The sequence below is a fragment of the Tenrec ecaudatus genome, chromosome 2 (assembly GCF_050624435.1).
Source record: "Tenrec ecaudatus isolate mTenEca1 chromosome 2, mTenEca1.hap1, whole genome shotgun sequence".
Taxonomy (NCBI): Eukaryota; Metazoa; Chordata; class Mammalia; order Afrosoricida; family Tenrecidae; genus Tenrec; species Tenrec ecaudatus.
The window spans coordinates 132,653,529-132,670,694 of NC_134531.1; the positions used below are offsets into that span (position 1 = coordinate 132,653,529).

Below are 17,166 nucleotides of genomic sequence, written 5' to 3' on the forward strand. Positions count from 1 at the left end.
CTTAATAAAATAATTATAAGTGTAAAAGTCTGTCTAAGGCCTACCATCGCTCATATGCTGAAATGTTGAGAAATAAGAAGCTCGGGACTCTCAATAAAGTAAAACCTTTTTTCAAGGTCACAGATGCTTTGCAGCTCTACCATCAAAAAGTAGAGTCTCTTACCTTGCTTCTTGGATTTGGGCCGGCCTTGTGACTTGCTTTGGCCAATGGGACAAAACCAAACATGACACAAACAGACATTAGAAAAGTATTTGTGGATTTGACCCTGCTCTTTCTCTTGCTGCTTTTGGACTCAGCTGTCCTATGAAAAGATGCAGGCCAGCCTGGCAGAAGCGCACGGCCTTGTCTTCCCTGTCAGCCTCAGCCTAGCCAACTGCCAGATATGTGTGGGGCCAAAGAGGACCAAACAGCCTCAGCCTCCCTGCCAGCTAACACGAGTAATATGAGAGAGTCCAGCAAACAAGCCCGTAAGATTGTCTGGCTTTTCTCTGACCAGACCACAGAATCATTAGCAAGCAAATGGCTATTCTTTAGATCTACCAAGCTCTGTGGTAGCTTTTTAAAGGATAACAGCTAACTGATACAATAGGGTAGTGTGGGATGATATGGAGGAAAATTATGTACCATGTTGATTTCATATTTTATGATTTACAGAGAGTTCTTCATTTTATCTTTGCAATATGCCACAAAGAACCCAACCCGCTCCCATTGAGCTAACTCATAGTGATCTCCCAGGATAGAGTAGAACTTTTCAGTCGGTTTAAGTGTAAAGATGCCACTGTGAGGACTAAACTATGCCTGATGTACGCCATGGGGTTTGCTTTTTATTTTTCAATAGCTTTATTGGCATATAATTCACATATCATACAGTTTAATAGCTCAATGGCATTAAGAAGAGTTGTCTAATCATTGTCACAATCCGTTTTAAAACAATTTCTTCATGCTTGTACTTGTCATTATCGGGTCCCCCTTTCCCTGCCTAACGTCCCCTGTCATAATTCCAAGAACCATTAATCCAGTTACAGTCATTAGATATTCACCTATTCTGAATTTCCTATACAGAAAATATTTTAAAAACAAATTTTAAAAGTAATAACAAAAACCTAGATCGAAAAGAAAACAGAAAATATGAAAAACTAGAACACATTTAACTGGATCATAAGGGAGATCACATGATAGGGTGCCACGTTTGAACTTAACCGCATCTGCAAAGAAAGTGAAAGCCATTTCTAATGCATTCCACATGATAGGAAGGCTGTTTGCATCACCATGGCGTGTTCAATTGTTTCATATTCATGTGAAAGTTGGTCACTGAATTGGAAGACAGAAGAAGAATTAATGTATTTGAATTAGGGTGTTGGTGAAGATAATTGAATGTACTATGTAGACAGCCAGAAGAACAAACAAATCTGTTTGGAAGTACAATCAGAATCTTTCTGAAAAGCAAGGATGGCAAGACTTCATCTCATCTACTTTGTACATGGTATCAGGAGAGCTCATTCCCTAAAAAAGAACATCCTGCTTGTTAAAGTGGACAGTCAACAAAAAACAAGACTTTCACGGAGATGGACTGACACAGCGTCTGCTATACTGGGCCCATACATAGCAATTGTGTGGATGGTGCCGTCCCAGACCGTGGTTCTTCCTGTTGTTGCTCTGAGTCAGAACCAACTTGTTGACACCTAACAACCACCACCAACCAATACCAAGCTCCGTAGGCCTCTGAGATTGCTCATCTTTCCCTCAGAGAAGCCTGTGGCTAGCAGCCCAACACGTTACTGAGACACCAAGGCTCCTTAGTATCATGAGGCCTTTCCCCCTTTTGCAGGTGAACGCCTCTACCTGAGCAGAATGAGCTGATTCTCCCGCCACTCAACATGAGAAAACAAGAGCGCTGCCAGCTGGATTTGAAAATTGAGCCTCCCGAGTCTCGTTGGCCCAAACTTAGTTTACTCTGTGTTTAAAAAAAAATTAATGACCTTAGATTATTTAATGCTGATCAAATCTTTTTTAAAATCCTACGCAATCTTGGGAATCGGTTATATGTATTATGTATTTCAGAGAAAGTACATTAAGTCTACTAAGGGGTGAACTTAAATTCTCACAATATTTTAAGTTATGAAAATGTATGCTTAAATGATTGGATGAATGTATATGTATCTATACATTTCTTATGTTGACATGAAATTAAAATAAGCTAACAGTTTTGTTTTTTTTTTAAAAAGAATAGACCCTCCCTCTGCCCCTCCCCATCTAAAACATAGGGCTTGATCCTTCTAGGTTAGTCTCGTTTTCCTACACTGCAGTCCTCTCTGAAGTCCACGGGTGACTCTTTGTACCCTCAAAGGAAGCTCTGAATGAATCCAGAAGGGATTAGGATGTTATACATTGGGTGAGCTGTGATGCCCATGACCAAAGGCGCCTGGGCAGGTCTCACTTGGGGGAAGTTATTATTGAATAAACAAACAAACAACAAGAAGCAAGTATCAAAGGAGTGTGGGGGTCCTCCAAACTCTCAAACCAGTTCTGCGGGAAGCCTCAAGGGTTTGTTCTATTGTCCGATCCAGAGGCATGATGGGGACAGCAGGGGTTTTCAGCTGAGGGCTGTCTCATTATGTTGGAGTACAATGAAGAATAAAGGTCTTCTTTAACTTTATTCCCAACCCATTGCTAGTTAATTTTGTCAAGTTTGTGAGCCCTAGTTTCCTCAGCTGTAAAATGACAACTAAAGCATATGCCATCTTCAATAAATGGTGCTGGGAAAAATGGATATCTACCTGCAGAAAAATGAAACAAGGCCCTTACCTCACTCCATGCACAAGAATAAACTCAAGGTGGATCACAGACCTTGAGATAAAACCCCAAATAATGAGGGCCATCAATGAGGTAATTGGGACAAACCGGAGAACCTTGGCACAGGGATTACACAGGCTATCAGGAATAGGGAAGGATACAAATAGAGAGGAGTCACAAATAGACCAGTGGGATATACTGAGGATAAGACACCTGTGTACGTTGAAAGAATTCACCAAGAGAGTAATAAGAGAGTTCACCGACTGGGAAAACATCTTTAGCAATGACACATCAGACAAAGGCCTTATCACTAAAATCTACATACTTTGCAAGCTTACAATAAGAGAAAAACTAAGTGCCCACGGAGGAGGTGGGCAACGGACCTGAACAAAAGTTTCACAGGGGCAGAAATCCGAATGGCCAATAAACATGAGAAAATATTCCCGATCATTAGCCATAAGAGAAATACAAATTAAAACAACTATGAGATACCACCTAACACCCTCAAAGATAGCCCAATTCAAAAAATCAGAAAGCAACAAGAGTTGGAGGGGATGTGGTGAGATAGGGACTCTCATCCACTGCTGGTGGAGTTGTAGGTATGTACAGCCACTATGGAAATTGAGTAGACGATATCTCAAACAGATGGAAATTGAGTTACCATACGACCCAGCAATCGCCCTACTGGACATATACCCAGAAGAAGCAAGAAATAAACCACGGCCAGACATCTGTGCTCCAATGTTCATTGTGGCACAGTTCACAATCGCAAGGAGTTGGAAACAACCCCAAATTTCCATCAACAGACAAATGGATTAAAAAACTGTGGTACATACATACAATGGAGTACTGTGCATCGTTATAAAGCAGTGATGAACGCATGAAGCACATTGCCTCATGGGAAGAACTGGAGGAAATTATGCTAAGTGAAGTAAACCAAGCACAAAAGGACGAGTACAATATGAGTACGCTGAGGTAAGTTTACATATATATATATATGAGAGAACAGAAAGGTAAGTGCAAAAGGGACATGGGAAAAGATACTGTATACAAACACTCCAGTGGTAAGGTCCAGGTAGGATGGCAGGGGCCAGACCAAATCCAGGGGTACATATGGTACCCAACTAAAATGGGGGTGGAGGGAGGAAAAGGAAAAGAAAAAAACATGTGTGATCAGGGAATAGGGCACTGACCCACCCAAGGGGAGGGTGTTGTTTGTGTCTCCACGGGGAAAGAGAAACCAGATACAAAGCCAGTGCCAGATGAATGCAGTGTGCCTGCAAGGAGTGGGTAGCCAGTGGAGGGGCCTGAGGGCTCAGCCCCCATACCAGCTACGTGGACAACTGCCCACCACCCCAGAAGAATTTACTTGAGAGGGTGGCTCTGAAGCTGCAGCTAGGGGAGAGGAGCATGTTCAATCAGAGCAAATGGGATCAAAGAAGGGGTAGGAAGAGAGAGTGGAGCACATCCTGGCCCTTCAGACCTGGAGAACGATATCCCCGCTCTGAACAGTCAATGGTCAAAATGGACAATATGGCCGATCCCACTATGAGACATGCCATCCCTTGATGGCCCAGGGCCCTAAAGGGGACAACACTGGTGACTCGGGGTCAGAACTGGCCCAGACTGACCCTGTGACACCGAGGCAAACCACTAAAAGTGTGAGGCAGAGCAACCGTGGGAGCAGAGCAGGGAGCCCCAGAGGGAGTACAAAGGACAGACTCTGGGGTCAGAACATGGCACTCCATTGTACCTGACTGAAGGACATGCCTAGAGATAAAAAATTAGACCTTGATCTATTTATAGGTTTTTCTTTCTTTTAAATTTTTTTCTTTTAATTAATTAATTCTTCTATGGGTAATTGGTTTCCTTTTTTGCTGTCATCGCTGTGTTCTCACTCATCACCTACCTTGCTATGACTTGATTTTTGGTACATATTATTATCTCTACCTATCTAGATAAGATAGACTGGATGAATAGTCTGGAGGAGAAAACAACAGGACCAATGGTTCCGGGGGGACACGGGAGAGGGGGATGAGGAGGCAAGGTGCTGACCAACCCAGGGACAGAGAAGCAATAAGAGATCCAAAATCAGTAGCAAGGAGGGTGTGAGTGGCCTGGTAGGGATTCAGCAAGGGCAATGTAACCAAGAGAAATTACTGAAACCCAAATGAAGGCTGAGCATGAGAGTGGGACAAGAGGAAAGTACAAGGAAATAGAGGAAATAACTAGGTGACAAAGGGTATTTATAGAGGTCTAAATACTGGAATGTACATATGTAAATATATTTATATGCGTGTGGGGAAACAGATCTATGTGTGTGTGTATATATATATATATATATATATATTTATTTATTTATTTATTTATTTATTTATATATATATATTTATATTTAGTATTAAGGCAGCAGATGGACATTGGGCCTCCATTCAAGCACTTACTCAATGCAAGAACACTTTGTTCTATTAAATTGGCATTCCAGGATGCACACCTTCTCGACACGATTGCTGAAGAAAAATGTGTGCATAAGCAAATGTGGTGAAGAAAGCTGACAGTGCCGGGTTATCAAAAGATGTAGTCTGTGGTCTTAAAGGCTTGAAGATAAACAAGAGGCCATCTAGCTGAGAAGCATCAAAGCCCACGTGGAAGAAGCACACCAGCTTGGCTGACCTGGAGACCAGCTATCAGACATCAAAGAACTAAAAATCATATCAGTGGGTACCCACCTTCCTGATAAGATCACTGAAGACAAACATGTGCATAAGCAAATGTGGTGAAGAAAGCTGATGGTGCCCAGCTATTGAAGGATATAGCATCTGGGGTCTTTAAGACTTGAAGATAAACAAGTGGCCTTCTAGTTCAGAAGCAACAAAGCCCACAGGGAAGAAACACACCAGCCTGAGTGACCACGAGCTGTCGAAGGATCAGGTATCAAGCATCAAGGAACAAAAAAATCATAGCACTGAAAATGTGGGTGAGTGCAGAGTGGAGCCTCAAAGCCCATTAGTAGCCAACCGGACACCCCTTACTAAAGGTTTGTGGGAAGGAGATGAGCCAGACAGGGTGCAGGGTAGCAACGATGAAACATATAACTTTCCTCTAGTTCTTAAATACTTCCTCTGCCCCACTATCATGATCCCAATTCTACCTTACAAATCTGGCTAGACCAGATGATGTACATAGGTACAGATAGCAACTGGAAACACAGGGAATCCAGGACAGATGACTCTTTCAGGACCAGTGGTGAGAGTGGCGATGCCTGGAGGTTGGAGAGAATGTGGGGTAGAAAGGGGGAACTGATTACAAGGATCTACGTATAGCCTCCTCCCTGGGGGTTGGACAGCAGAGAAGGGGGCAGGGGGAGACGTCGGACAGTGTAATATATAACAAAATAATAGTAATTTATGAATGATGAAGGGTTCATGAGGTCAGGGGAGTGGGGAGGGAGGGGGAAATGAGCAGCAGATATTAAGGGTTCAAGTAGAAGGCGAATGTTTTGAAAATGATGATGACAACAAATGTACATATGTTGTTGACACAATGGATGTATGTATGGATTGTGATAAGAATTGTACAAGCCCCCAATAAAATGATTTAAGAAAAAAAACACAGCTAAAAGGAAAAAAATAGAAAGTAATGGGGAAAATATTATGTGCTGGTGCTTAGCATTAAAAAAATAAAAATCGCATAACCCCCCAAAACATGAGAACTTGTATTACTTATTAGTAATAATAAGTGGTTTCATTATTTCATTTATTTATTATTAGTGATAAGAAATTCCGTCAGAATCAAATTGCACAGGGAATAAAATTGCATACTGCGCCGGTGCTCAACCAAACCTAAATTAAAACTCAGGCTCTGACTCTGCCTAGCAACTAGCCGGCCTGGTGAGTCCCAAGTCGACTTCCTGAGTTAATTCACCTAAGGGTAAGTAGGTAAGCTGCCCGGCAGCTCCGGAAGAAAACGCCAAATAGTATCATGAAATGTGCAAGGATCTAGAATTAGAAAAACAGAAAGGAAAAATATGTTCAGCATATCTGGAACTGAAAGAACTCAAGAAATAATTCAACCCTCAAATTGCAATTTTGAAAGATTCTGTAAGCAAGTATTGAATGATGCAGGGGACATCAAGAGAAGATGGACAGAGTACAGAGTCACCATGCCAAAAGGAACGAGGTGACATTCCACCATTTCAAGGGGTAGCATAGGAACAAGAACCAACAATACTGAACCAAGACGTTCAAACTACACTGAAAGCATTAGTCAAAACCAAGACTCCTGGAATTGATGGAATGCCATTAAAATATTTCTACAAGCTGATGAAGCACTGTAAGCACTCACTTGTCTATGCCAGGAAATTTAAAAGACAGTTACTCGGCCAACTGAATGGAAGGGATCTATACTTGTGCCCATTTCAAAATGACCCAAATAAATGCTCAAATTATAGAATGATGTCACTGATATCACATGCATGTAAAATTTTGTTTAAGATCATCCCAGAACATTTGCACCAGTTCACTGACAGGGAACTGCCAGAAGTTCAGGGCAGATTCAGAGGAGGACATGGAACAAGGGATATCATTCTTGGTGTCAGATGGATCTTGGCTGAAAGCAGAGAATACCAGAAAGATGTATACTGGTGTTTGATTAACTACGCAAAAATGCTTTCAACTGTACAGATCATAATAAACTATGAAAAATCTTGAGAAGAATGGGAAATCCAGAACCATTCATTGTGTTCATAAGAAACTTGGGCAAGGACAAGACGTAGTCGTACGAACAGAACAAGGGAATGAATGCTGCATGGCACACAATCAGGAAAGGTGTGCATCAGAGTTGAATCCTTTCACCAGACCTTTCCAACCGATACGCTGAGCAAAGCATCAGAGAATCTGGATCATATGAAGAAGAGTGTGGCATCAGGATTAGAGGAAGGCTTATTAACAACCTATGCTATGCAGATGACACAACCTTGCTTGCTACAAGTGATGAAGCATTGAAGCACTTGCTGATGAAGATCAAGGCTTGTAGCCTTCGGTATGGATTACAACTCAATTTAAGGAAGACCCAAATTCTCACAACTGTACCAATAGGCAACATCATGATAAATTTAGAAAAAGTTGAAATTATTGATGATTTTATCTTACTTGGATCCACAAGCAATGCTCATGGAAGCAGCAATCATAAATTCAAATGACATATTACTTTGGGCAGATTTGCTGTACAAGAATTCTTGAGAGTGCTATAAAGCAAGGATATATCACTTTGGGAATTACAATGTGCCTGACACAAGCCCTAGTAATTTTCAATCACTTCATATGCATATGAAAGTTGGACACTGAATAGGAAGACCAAAGAAGAATGCATTTGAATTACAGTGCTGGTGAAGAATGTTGAAAGTACCGGGACTGCCAGAAGAACAAATACACCGACCTGGGAAGAAGTTCTGCCAGTGTGTTTGCTCCTTACAAGTGAGGATGGCAGCACTTTGTCTATAGACTCTGGCTATTGAACCAAGAGAGACCAGTCACCAGAAAAGGACATCATGCTTGGGAAAAGGTCCGATTGAAAGAGGAAGATCTTAAAGGGGCTGGATTGACACAGTAGCTGCAACAACGGGTTCAAGCATGACAATAATTTTTGAGGCAAATTCAGGACTGAGCAGTGCTTCCTTCTGCTGTCCATTCATTCGGTTAGTATGTGTCAGAATCAATCCAATGGCACCTAACAGCAGCAACATGGTTAAGTGAATACCTAGTAGGAGTGTGAGTATGAATAGATGGGTATGTGTATAAGGGGACTTTTAAATGGGAAAAAAATCCATTATCTTTCTTTCTATTTTCCATGATTTTTTTCAATCTCCTTGTACATGTGGATAGAAGTATCCATGTTGTTAGGTGCCATCAAGTTGACTACAATCCATAGTGACCGTATGCCTAACAGAACAAAACACTACAGCATCGCTCCTGAGCTTGAGCCCATTGCTGCAGCCACAGTGTCCCTCCATCTCATTGCAGGCCTACCTCTCCTTCACCACCCCTCCACTTTACCAATCACGATGTCCCTCTGCAGGGACAAGTCTCTCATGACAACATGCCCTATGTATGACTGAGTCTTGACATCCTTCCCAGGAACATTCCGGTGGCATTTCTTCCAAGAGAGGCGGGTTTGTCGTTTTATCAGTCCATGGTCCTTTCAATATTCTTCTGCAGCGCCGCAATTCCAACACATCAATTCTTCTTTGATGCTCCTTTCTCAATGTCCAACTTTCCCATGCATATGGATCAATGAAATATCATTGTTTGGGTCAGGCACATCTTAATCCTCAAAGTCATTCATTCTTTATAATATTCTACAAAGTTCCTGTGCGGCAGACCTACCTAAGGCAATACGTCTTTTGATTTCTTGACTGCTGCTTCCATGAGCATTGATTGTGAATCCAAGTAAGACGCAATCCTTAACAACCTTAAGAAATTCTCCATTTATCATGGTGTTACCTCCTGGTCCAGTTGTGAGGATTTTGGTCTTCTGTACACTGAGTCATAATCCGCACTGAGGCTGCACTCCTTGATCTACATCAGCAAGTGCTTCAAGTCCTCCTCACTTTAAACAAGCAAGATTGTGTCATCTGCATATCGCAGGTTGTTAGTAAGCCTTCCTCCCATCCTAATGCCACACTCTCCTTCATACCATCTAGATTCGCTGATGATTTGCTCAGCACAGTGACTGAACAAGTGTGGTGGAAGGATGCAACTCTGACACACACCTTTCCTGATTTTAAACCATGGGATATTCCTTTGTTCTGTTCACACAGCTGTCTTTTGATCCAAGTACAAGTTCAGCAATAGAACAACAAAGCATTTTGGAATTTCCATTCTTCTCAAGATTCTCTGTAGTTTATTATGGTCCACACAGGGGAACATCTTTTTGCATAGTTACAAAAACCCACCAGTAAACACCTTTCTGGTATTGTCTGTTTGAGCCAAGATCCATCTGACATCAGCATTGATATTTCCTTGTTCCACATCCTCTTCTGAATCTGGCCTGAACCTTTGGAAGCTCCCTGTCAGTGGACTGCTGCAAACATTGTTGGATGATCTTCAGCAAAATTTTACTTGAATGTATTATCAATGATATTGTTCTATAGTTTGAGCATTCTGTTGGGTCACCTTTTTTTTTTTTCCTGGGAATGGGCAAAAATATGGATCTGTCCCTGTCAGTCTTCCAAATTTCCTGGCATAACTAAGTGAGTGTTTCCTGTCCCTTATTAACTTGCTGAAACATTTCTGTTCATTTCCCATTAATTCCTAGACCCTTGTTTTTGGCTAATGTATTCAGTGCTTCTTGAACGTCCTCCTTAAGCACCATTGGTTCTTGCTCATATGCTATCTCCTGAAATGTTGTACCTCTGAAATATTGTCAGACTGCTGTTATTAGGTACTGTCCAGGCAGCTCTGACCCTTAATAACCCTGGAGATAAATACTGTATGGTCCTGAACATCCTCACTATGTTTTTTGAAATCATTTTATTCGTGGCTCATACAACTCTTATTACAATCCATACATACATCCTTTGTGTCTAGCACATTTGTACATTTGGTGCCCTCATCATTCTCAAAATATTTGCTCTCCGCTTAAGCCCTTGGTATCAGTTCCTCGTTTTTTCCCCTTCCCTCCCCGGTTCCCCCTCCCTAATGAACCCTTGATTATTTATAAATTATTATTATTTTGTCATGTCTTACACTGTCCGATGTCTCCCTGCCTTCACCCACTTTTCTGTTGTCCGTCCCCCAGGGAGATTATGTGTAGATATTTGTAATCGGTTCCCCCTTTCCAGCCCACCTTCCCTCGACCCTCCTAGTATCACCACTCTTGCCACTGGTCCTGAAGGGATCATCTGTCCTGGATTCTCTGTGTTTCCAGTTCCAATCTGTACCCGTGTACATCTTCTGGTCTAGCCAGATATGTAAGGTAGAATTGGGATCATGAAGAGGGGGCAAGGAAGCATTTAAAAATTAGAGGAAAGTTGTATGTTTCATTGTTGCTACACTGCACCCTGAATGGCTTGTGTCCTCCCCGAAACTCTTCTGTAATGGAAAGTCCAGTTGCCTACAGATGGGCTATGAGTCCCTAATATGCACTCCCCCTCATTTACAATGATATGATTTTTTTGTTCTTCGGTGCCTGATACCTGATCCCTTTGACAACTCGTGTTCACACAGGCTGGTGTGTTTCTTCCATGTGGGCATTGATGCTTCTCAGCTAGATGGCCGCTTGTTTATCTTCAAGCCTTTAAGACCAAAGACACTATATCTTTTGATAGCTGGGCACCATCAGCTCTCTTCACCACATTTGCTTATGCACACATTTGTCCTCAGCTATCATGTCGGGAAGGTGTGCATCCTGGAATGCCAATTTAATAGAAAAAAGTGTTCTTGCATTGAGTAAGTGCTTGAATGGAGGCCCAATGTCCATCTGCTGCCTTAATACTGAACCTATAAATATATGCACATAGATCTATTTCACCATCATCATATATAAATATTTACATATGTACATGCCTGTGTTTAGAACTCTATAAATGCCCTGTGCCTCCTAGTTCTTTCTTCTATTTCCCTTTACTTTCCTCTTGTCCCACTATCATGCTCAGCCTTCGTTTGGGTTTCAGTAATTTCTCTCAGTTACATTGCCCTTGATCAATTCCTACCAAGCCTCTCACATCCTCCTTGGCACTAATTTTGGATCACTTGTTGTTCCCTTGTCCTATCCTCACTATTGTTGCTATGTGTGAACCCATTGTTGCAGTCATGATGCCAGTCCATCTGTCAAGCACAATGTTGTACCATTGTACCAAGCATGATGTTCTTCTCCAAGGACTGGTATCTCCTGATCAACAGCATTTGGGCTGTACTCTTTTCGAGATAGATCTGTTTGTTCTTTTGACAATCCATGGCAGGTTCAGTATTCTTTGCCAGCACCATAGTTGAAATGTACCTATTTTTTTCTTCGGTCTTTCTAATGTGATGTGCAACTTTCACATACACGTAAAGCAATTGAAAATACCATGGCTCGGGTGAGGCACACCTTAGTCCTCAAAGTAACATATTTCCTTTGCAGCACTTTTAAAAGGTTTTGTGCAGCACATTTACCTAATTCAATGAGAAGTAGCTTTAGATATGTTCAAATGCATATGTGTGCATACACATCTATCCATATACAAAATCAATCAAATAAAGGAAACTGGTAAGATGCTTGATAGACATAACCCTTCACCATATGCGATCGGTTTGGGGGAGCTGAAGATTTGGGACTATAATCTCATAAGACAACTCAATCAGTTGGTCTATAAAGTATATGTTGTACAACTGAATGTAGTGAATAGTCTATGGGATCCTAAAAGCTTGGAAATGGACATTTAGGAAATAAATATTTACCTCTGCTTATCTTAAATAAAAGGGAATGAAGGAAATTAAAGACTCGAGGAAGAAAATAGTCTACAGAGTTAATGGTCTATATGAACCACAGCCTCGTCTGCTTGAGACCGGAAGATGTAAGTGGTGCCCAGTCACCACTGCCAAGTGTTCTGATCAGGGCCACATTAGATGTGTCACTAGAAAAGGAGAAAAATGTGGACTAGAATTCAAAATCTTAAAAACTTCAGACTTACTGGATCAATTGAGACTAGATCACTCCACAAAGCTACTTTCCTGAGAAACACTTTAAATCTGACACCAACATTATTCCTTGAGGTGACCATAACAGATCAAATCAAAAGATAAAGAATAATACTTGTGAGTAATTAATCTCTTTAAAAAATAATCAATCAACTACAGAAGAGAAAATGGTCAAAAACTACTCTGGAGCAAAGATGAGAAGGCAAGCGGGCGGGGAAACCATAGTACCAGAAACAGTACAGCCAGAATGGAAGGAATCGGAATAATGACCTATCACGAAAAACTGCAGTGACGTGTCAATCCTTGGTCCAGCTCTTCTGTCCTGAGTCTTTGTAACTTCCACCACATTGGTGGGTGGGAGTATGCAAATAGCGTGGCGGACTCTAACCCGGGGATTGGTCGGCTTTGCCATTCCACTGCGTATACAGTGATCTGTCTCAGAAGTCAGAACAGAAAATCCCGGTACCATTCTTGATGAAGAATGAAGACCCAGCCGTGAATTGAGTCCCAAGATCCCTGCATAGAGATGTGGAAGCTATACCATAGAATGTAAAAAGCTAAATGCCTTCAGGAAGGAGGCTGGCTTCCAGAGTCCGGTACCTTTGGGGCATTTATCAGCACTGAAGGAGCTTGGTAACACTTACCAGAGTGGGCAGAGATCAAGACGTCGGATAAGTGAGAGGCCAACCACTAAAGAGAGATATGCCTGCCAGGATGACTGAGACGAGGCACTGTGTGGGTTTCAAAGCCTAGGGATATGCAGACAAAAGAATTGTATCCTTTATATTTTCTGATCCTGACTTGTACCCTGTTAACTTCCTTACTTGAGTCCCCTCATCATGAGTATTGCCTATAGGTTCTGTCTGGCCCTGGAAGTGCACTGTCAGGCCCAGGAGAGCAGTAGCGTGCCATGGGAGTGAGCTCAAAGAGGACAAAGGACATTGAAGCATGAGGGCATGTCTGACCTCTGCCCTGTGAGAATCAACCTCAGATTGGTGTGAAGTTCTTCTGTACAGAGAACAGATGTGGCCCCCACACTATTTCCCCCAAAATGTAAGGATATTTCTGAATAATTTGTGTAAAAGTGGTTAGACAGGAACCTAGCTTGCTGTGTACAGTCTCAAAGAAGAGCTCTCTGATGTCCAGCCTGACACCATAAGGCACGGGGCTGGAAGCAGGAACTGGAGAACCGCTGTACTCTACATTTTATTTTTCCTAAGCTACATATGCAAATGTGTGGAAACACATGAGAATTTCTAGAACTACAGGAGGAAACAAAAAAGGGGGAGGAAGAGTGCTGTGAGATTCAGCAGTAATGTTTGCACAGAATATTATCTGGGTAAATTGGGGTAAAAAGAACTTTTAATATTATATTGCTCCCCCAAACTTATGAGGCCATTTAACCTTCACAACCATTCTGAGGTAAAAACTATTACTCCAATACCAGGGGAAGAAATTGAGTTTCAGAAAGTTTTGGTAAATAGCTTAATTTAACACTGTTAATGTAGGTATAATAAGATTTGAACTGAGGTCTTACTAAAATATAAATGTTCTATCCAGGAGATCACACTACTTTTAGGTATTTAATCACATTATTTGCTTATTTCACACCTGTAAAAATGCTTCAAACACTGACAACTGAGAAGTGTGTTTAGATTACTTTCGATAAAGCAAAATTCGTAGAGCTGAAGAGAGAAGGCAAAGCAATTATGGCTTGAGAACAACCTAGACATAAAAATAAAGAAGCCCGAACCTGTATATTTTCTATGCAAAAATTTCCATTCATCGGTTTGCAGGAAAACAGAACTGGAAATATTGAGAATGGGGCTATCTCTGCTCCTCTGTCACTGCTCTTCCGCCGTCAAATGCTTACTGAGATTAATTCTGACTTATTTGGGTTGCATGGAACTTGGTGAACTTGGCTTTCAATCTCGATGGAACTGGCAATCCACCTTCAAGAGGTAAGACATTTTGACTGATGCTTGGGTTCCTGTAGCAACACAGTGAGCAGCCTTTCCCCTTCCCCCCACCTCCCCAAAAAGGTAGTTTCACTGGTGTTTAATGTACTGGCCTTAGGTTGTAAAGAACCCAACCCCCCCAGCAATGGTAAGATATAACCCAGCAGTGTCAGTGTTTACTTGGGTCAGGTATGCGATCTCTGGATTTTTTCAATGTTGAATGGAAACACACAAACCTCGTTCTTCCTAGAAAGAATGTCAGTCATTTACCTAGAAGACAACATTCTGTTCATGTTTTGGAGATACAGCACGTCATTCCATGGGGCCAGGCTCTCTTTTTGCCAAATTTATAGGGCCAGCACAGCTCAGAGATAACATTAAACTTCCTTGACCTTAGAAATATATATCTATATACTGACTCAAAGTAAATTGACTCTATTTTCTATGGTTTGAGGAGAGTGCTGGTACTCTTCCGTGTCCATCTGTACAAAGCACTCTCCCATTAGATTCTCACCAATTCTCTGTGGTTTTGCTAGGGCCACTAACGGTGTCCTCACTTCACAGACAAGGAAACTTGAGTCCAAGAAGCTTAACTCAGATCGTGAAGGCCTTCAGGCTCAGATGGCAGACAGATTATGACTCCTTACTCCACACATTCCTTCTTATGTTTCCTTTATCTGTTGCTCTGTAACAGACCACTCCAAATTCAATGCTCACAGACCTAGAGGGTCAAGAGGTTAAATAAGTCCCCGTGACGATGGCTGCTGTAGCTTATAAAGACGGCTGGGTTAGTGAAAATAGCTAGTATTGGGATCATCTAGAGAGTTCTTTATCCACCTGTCTGGTGCCTGAGTGAAGAAGCCCTAGTGGCGTGGTGGGTTACTTTTTGGGTTATCGATGGAAAGATCAGTAATTTGAGATCATCAGCAGAAGAAAAGGTGAAGCTTTCTGCTCCCCAAATGACTTACAATCTCAGACACCCAAAGGTGAAGTTCTACAATGTCCTGTAGGGGAACTATCAATGGGAATCAACTCAGTGACAGTGAGTACGGAGGGTTTTTCATTGCTTGGGTGAGGAAGGCTTGCAAGCTCAGCAAGGACCAGAAGCCAGAGCATGTACAGGGGGCGCTTTCCCTGTGGCTTGGGCTCCTCCGAGTATTGTGTTGGGTTTGGGAAGAGCCACAGTAAGGAATGCTCACAGGAGCAAGTTCTAAGGAATCAGGCCAAAGGTGTCACACGGTATCCCTTACGTTCACTCTGTGGTTACAAGGGAATCGCTAAACCCAAATCCACATTGGAAAAAAAGCATAGGGATGAGGAGCTGTTGGAAACATACTTGAAAAATGCAATCTTCCACACTGAAATTGCGTTAGATGCCATCTAGTCGGCACTCACCTGAGAGTGACCCAAGGCGTGATGGGAGGAAATGCTGCCCTGCTGTATGCCATCCCCTCAAAGGACTGCTCACCAGAGCATTGGGTCTACACTGCTGTACGCCATCTCCTCAAAGGGCTGCTCACCAGAGCATTGGGGTCTACACTGCTGTACGCCATCTCCTCAAAGGGCTGCTCACCAGAGCATTGGGGTCTACACTGCTGTACGCCATCTCCTCAAAGGGCTGCTCACCAGAGCATTGGGGTCTACACTGCTGTATGCCATCCCCTCAAAGGGCTGCTCACCAGAGCATTGGGGTCTACACTGTCATACGCCATCGCCTCAAAGGGCTTCTCTCCAGAGCATTGGGGCTACAGGGTTTTCATGCACTGGTGTTTCTTCCTGGTGTGAAAGCTCTGCTCAAATCTGTTCAAGAAGCTTCCATTGGTGGCGAGAGCTGGCTGCACAGGTGATGAGTTGGTGGAGAACCCAGGTCTCATAGTTAATAAATTAGCAAGCACTAACATTTATTCTAGAGGAATAATTACAAATGTGTACATGATGGTACCTAAAATGATATTTAGTGTATAAGCATTTGTAATAGCAAAAAAAGGGGGAGACAACTTCTTTTCGTCCACTGTAAGGTGACATTCACACCATGAAGTTCAATGGAAATTCTGAAAAAACATTTAAAATAGCAAAGCATATGTATACCTATACATATATGCACACTTATATGAAAACATCTCTGATACTGTTAAGCGGGGGGGTGGAGGAAATCAAGTCTCAAAACAATGTTTAGTATCTTAAAAGGAGTATATTCAACTTTGAACCGTGGTTCAACAGAGAAGTCGGTCTTGTTCGAAGGAGGCTGATGGGTGAAAATGCACATCTGAAGAGGATTTCTGTGTAGTTTCAATGTTTAGCAACAGATATTTACACATAACAAATAGTTTTTTGAACTGGTTTTGAACATTTGCTCACTTTTCTGAAATAAGTTTTGAAACCTAGAGTCTTGGCAATCATTAATATCTTAAGAATTTTAAGTCAACACACTTGGAAGGGACTTAAATTCTAGAGTTGTGAAACACTGTCCTGGAATTTATATTTAGTAAATCTGTACTAAACAAGGCTCGCATAAGTTCAGTCTAATGTGGAGATGGAGTTGGGTCAAGGAGCATTAGAAAGGACAAAGGAATTGCTCTGAGAAAGGAGACTGTCTAGCGCATCGGCAGGGTAGACGGCACAAAGCAGCATCTCTTAAATTCTCCAAGTCTCATTTTTCCTATCTACACACCGAAGTCTTGGTCAAGGCTGCTTCTTGTGTTTCCCCCTTTTTAAAGGAACAGAGCACTTTTTCACCC

The 17,166-nt window shown here is 42.0% G+C and overlaps 1 pseudogene; it reads right to left on the reverse strand.

Moving 5' to 3' along the window:
• LOC142440098 (small ribosomal subunit protein uS4-like) overlaps nt 1-16,140 on the reverse strand; it is a 28,078-nt pseudogene extending 11,938 nt beyond the window's left edge.
• Between the last annotated feature and the right edge of the window lie 1,026 nt (nt 16,141-17,166).